Below are 5,605 nucleotides of genomic sequence, written 5' to 3' on the forward strand. Positions count from 1 at the left end.
TTATCAGGAGAATTAAATGAGAAAACGCATGTAAAGCCTCTCAGCCAGTGCGTCACATATAAAAAGGAATCAATAGATGTTAGCTATTTAAATGTTTTCCATTCCATTTGTGTGATCTTGGACAAGTCACCTCTACCGGCTGGGGTTCTGTTTCCTCACATGAAACAAAAAATGAGTTCTATGGCCCAGGCTGGAGGGGGAGTGGGCAAGAGCCTCCCACTTGAAACGCACCTTCCTCCTGCTGAGCTCCACGACCCTTTGTGGAGGGCACTGGAGGAACTGGCTTTTTTTTTTTTTTTTGAGACGGAGTCTTGCTCCGTCGCCCAGGCTGGAGTGCAGTGACGGGATCTCAGCTCACTGCAAGCTCCGCCTCCCGGGTTCACGCCATTCTCCTGCCTCAGCCTCCCGAGTAGCTGGGACTACAGGCGCCTGCCACCTTCCCCAGCTAGTTTTTTGTATTTTTTAGTAGAGACGGGGTTTTACCGTGTTAGCCAGGATGGTCTCGATCTCCTGACCTCGTGATCCACCCATCTCGGCCTCCCAAAGTGCTGGATTACAGGCTTGAGCCACCGTGCCCGGCCTGGAGCTGGCATTTTTAAGCTCTGTCCAGCTTGAAGGTCTATGAAGCAAGCATTAGGGATAACTGGGGCGCTCCAATGGGGCAGTGGGGCTCTCCTACTTCAGCCCCGAGTAAACACAGGGATTTTTCTAGCCCAGCACTGAACACAGTTCTTTGTAATGGTTCCTTAGATGTGTCTGTTGCCAAGTGGAACCAGATTAAGACTTCTGGAAGCTAATTTGAAAACGATCTGAAAACATTATGACTTCCTTATTTTATAAAAATAATACTAAATCATAAAATAAATATCTAGAAGTTCAACAAAGTGCTGAGTTTTCTCATGAAAAATATTGCTATGATACCATAAAATCGTAGATGTGTTACTATTGATTTAGTGTCTGTGTCCTTCGGGTACATCACCCCTGGCTTGCCCCCAAAAGCCCAAGCCCTTTGAGGACAGGAACCATGTCAGATCCATCTCTGAACTCCCAGTGTCTAACACAGCACTGGTACATGGAAAATGCTCAGCACAATTTTAATGAATGATGGATGGATGTACAGGTGTGTCATTAATACACGGACAAATGGAGTGACAAGTAGAAGTGCAAGCAACTTCCACCGAAAGTCAGAGGAAAAAGCAATTATCCAACAGGTTAGGATGAGGCATTGGGTGAGGATTCACAGAAGAAAGAATGTTTGGGTTTGGTCATCTTGCTTAACTAATAAGAGCTTTCTTTATTCATCACTTACAATGTGTTGTCACTGTGCTAGTGTTTCCATACATTATGTCTCATCCATGAGATGGGCGTTATTTTCCCCAACTCCTGGGAGAAGAAACTGAGGTTCAGGCTGATTCCATAAACCCCTAGTCACTTAGCAAGTAAAATAGTAAAGAATGTATTCAAACCCAGGTTTCTTACTGCAAGCCTTTTGGCTGAAGTAGTTTGTTTCTTTCATGTTCAAAGACTGATTTAGAAGATGTTGTAGAACTTGAGGGAAGCTTAAAATCTGTTTCAATGCCTCTGCACTGATATCCTAACACATTGGAAGATTTTGGAGCAACTAAAACCCAACACCCCACTCCTTAGCCAGGCTCCTGGATTCCCTCTGCTCATGTTTTAGGCTTCCAGTGAACTATTTCAGATCAAGTATATCCATGTCTAATGACTATATGAAACCAAACCCAGTGATAGCCTCTAACTGCCAGCAATACCTCTCATCTTTGAAGACACCTTTGCTGGTAGACATACTCCACTAAAATAGTATGATGGTAGAAGAAGCAGGCTCCTGGAGCCTACTGCCTGAGCCGGAATCTCAGCTCCAGCACTTAGTATCTGCATGCCCTTCGGCAGGTTACGAAGTTTTCCTCCTTCAGTTTCCTTCCTTCGGTTTCCTCATCTGTAACAATGAGATAATAACAGTACAGTACTTACTTCTCGGTGCTGTCAAGAGAATTAAGTGAGCTAATGTATGTAAAGTACTTAGAGGAGGGTCTGTACATACTAGGCACAATGTACATGTTAGCTATTCTCACCATTGGCATTGTCATCCTTGGGAGTGGGTGATGGGGAGGGCACTGACAGTACCAGGTGGGTGCTGTCACGCCAAGGGCCAAGGATAGAGATTCAGCAGACCCGACTTCTAATTCAAGATTTGCCATCACTTTCTGTGTGTATTAGTTTCCTAGCACTGCCATAACAAAGTACCACAGACTGAGTGGCTTAAACAAATTTGTTCCACAGTTCTGGAGACTAAAAACCTGAGATGAAGGTGTTGACAGGGTTGGTTTTTTTCTGAGGCCTCTCTCCTTGGCTTGTAGATGGCCATCTTCCCCTGTGTCTTCACATGGTCTCCTTCTTTGTGTGTAGCCATATCTTCACTTCCTCTTTTTATAAGGACACCAGTTATACTGGATAAGCGCCCACCCTGATGACCCATTTTAACATTGTTACCTCTTTAAGGACTCTATTTTCAAATAAAGTTACATTCTGAGGTACTGGGGGTTAAGACTTCAACATATGAATTTAAGGGGGACAAAATTCAGCTCATTACACTGTGTGACCCTGGGCAAATCACTTTCCCTCTCTAATGACAATTTATTTGTTTGTAAAATAGGGATGAGAACAGAGGCTGGAAGCACTAAACTCTACAGTTCCTCTCAGCTCTGATGATGTCATTTCCCAGCTGAGACTATGCTTTACCTTTCCAGTTCCCCCAGCACTTTTAAGTCTCTTTTAGGTGACACTATTTCCCTCATTCTACAAACATGTATTGAATTCCTTCTATGGACCAGGCACTGTTCAGCACTGGGGATTCGATATCGAGCAAGACAGAAAAAACTGTTTCGTGGCTTCCTGGGGCTTACTCTAGTGTGTAGCAGTAAGAGACAGACTTTCATCAAATGGGCTCACAAATATTTACTTTTTATAGTCAGCCTTGCAGTTCTTAAGTAGATCCTACTTCCTCCACTTGGCCACCTCTTTCCTTCACTCAGCCTCCACTTGGCTGCTGGTGCACATCCATTTGTCCCCATTATGTTTTGCACAAGGTCTGGCACATGGTAAAGGCTAAAAAGACGCATTTTTGAAATAAATGAAGGAACAAATGAGTCCAATTGAAATAAATGGTTTATAAGATGACATTAAAGGTAGCTCAACTCCATAAATCACTCTAAGATGTGCTGATTTCACAATGTTTAACCACTACTGGATTTAAAAAATTCCATATTAAGGTTTGTTAATCCTCATTGTCAAAATAGGAGCATCAGCTGACTTTGTTCTGACTAAACTTTTGATTCTGGCCTCGCTTCTTCCATACGCTTGGAAAGGACAGGGGTGGTTTTTGAACCAGGGACTTGTGGTTGTAATAATTTTGATGGCGGCAACAAAATGACCCTTTGGAATGTCCCAAAACCCCACACATCTGTCAGCAGAGGGCTTCTCACAAATACCAGGTAGGAAATCCTGATGCTCTGCGGTACCAAGCCAGAAGGGCTGGGTCGTGTGAGTGCTTGCTGTCCTTTAGGTAGTGAATGTTTGTTGAGCTCTGAACATACACCAGGTCCAGGCTAAACATATGAGTAAAGTGGTGAACACCACAGCCTCTGCTCTTCTGGAATTCAGTCCGAGGGAGGCAAATACTGATAGAGATAAATAAATAGATTAAAAAAAAAAAAAAAACTAGAGACAATGGCAAGCGCTAAAAAGGAAAAGTGCCAAGAATATAATACAGGAACCCACTTTAGCCTGGGGAGATAAGTGGGGTAGAGAGTCCTCTTCAGAAAGTCATAAAACCAGCTCAAAAGGACTTTCCCAACTTCATTTACCCATAGAGAAACTGAGGCTCAGGGAGGGAAAATGATTTGAACTATGCACTTTCCAAAGTAGTGGTAAATATAGGGCTAGGACAACTCTTCTGACCCTCTATGGCTCTCTTGTCACCCTTTGGGCAGCCTAAGCTTTCTCACTGTAACCCAACTCGCAGATGCTCTGGGCTGGGGATTGGGAGATGGACAGGGATTACTTAGGAGTCTTGCTCAATCTCTTGTCTTCTACTCATGAAAAAGCTTCAACAGTGAAAAGTTAAAAACTCATTTTATATACAGATCACCAAGATCTAGTCATGAGATATTTTAAGAACCACAGTTACTATCTGGGTTAGGAGCCCATGGTGTGCACTTTATTTTTTACTTGCCAGATTAACCAGATTAATATGGTGGGGTTTGTGTGTGTGTGTGTCTGTGTGTCTGTGTGTGTGTCTGTGTGTGCATGTGTGTGTGTGCAAGAGAGGTGTAGAGAGGGAGAAGGTGAAGCAGGAAGTATTCCTACTACTTTCAATAGTTACTATTTTGAATCTTAGTCATCTCCTTGCAGTGATACATTTAAATATCAATGGAGATTTTTTATGGCTATGTCCAAACTGTGACAGCAACACTCAGAATTGGGTAATAAATCTACCTTGATTCTGATACAGATGTGGCAAGACTCCCTTCTCCACCTTCTATATCCTGCTATCATAGTTGTGTATTTATTGGTTTATATACCCATCTCCCCACAGTCTCTGTGCTCATAGCAGACACTTAAGTATCACTTCCCCAGGAAGGCCTTCCTGGACTCCTAGACCAGGTTAGGATACCCTGTTAGGTGCCCCATAGCACTTTGAAGTGCTGCTGTCACAGCGCCTGTGGAATATTATTACTTTGCTGCATTCAGGTTGAGAACATTTATCTTCTCTGCATACCATAAGCCGTGAGCACAGAACCTGGGCCTGTCTCAGACACAGATGCATTGCCAGTGAATAGCACGGTATGTGGCCCATGGGAGCTGCTCAATATTCAGTTGCTGAATGAGTAAACAACCATATATCATTCATTTGTATTTGCATTTCTAGCACCTAGCACAGTTCCTAACACAAGCTAAGTGCTCAAAAATGTTGACTTGCATTTAAGAATCTCATTTCTGTCTCTATACAGTTTGCAAAACACTTTTGCTTCCACTGAGATTGAGATTTGTAACAGCCTTGTGAAGTAGTCAGAACAGGGATTAGCATCCCACTTTGTAGACATGGCTCAGGAAGTTTAAGCAATTGGCTGAGAGTATCAGGCTAGAGAATATTGAAGAACCGAGGCCAAAAACATTCAATGACAAGGGCAGTGATGTTTCCTTGTCAATATCGTCCCTGACAAAAATTAAGTTCAGAGCCCAGGGACTAGCCACAGATTCAGGGCCTTTCAAAACTTCATATAGCTACTTTTTCAAAGATATTTTCAAATACGCCCACTTGGGGGAATCAAGGTGGGTCAAGGGTTTTGGAGGTTCACTGTAGGCATCCTCCCAGGAAGAGACTGTACCTCCTCTCAGGAAGAGACTATACCACTTTGAGCTTCCATGTTCTCATCTATGAAATGGGAATAGTAATAGCACCCATTTCATAGAGGATTCAATAAAAGGGTTAAACAAAAAAAAATATATATGTGATGTGCAGTACAGTAAGTGCTCTACAAATGGTGGCTGTCATAAAGGCAACTGAGAAAAACTGAAATCTTAG

This window comes from Piliocolobus tephrosceles, chromosome 13, assembly GCF_002776525.5.
Source record: "Piliocolobus tephrosceles isolate RC106 chromosome 13, ASM277652v3, whole genome shotgun sequence".
Taxonomy (NCBI): Eukaryota; Metazoa; Chordata; class Mammalia; order Primates; family Cercopithecidae; genus Piliocolobus; species Piliocolobus tephrosceles.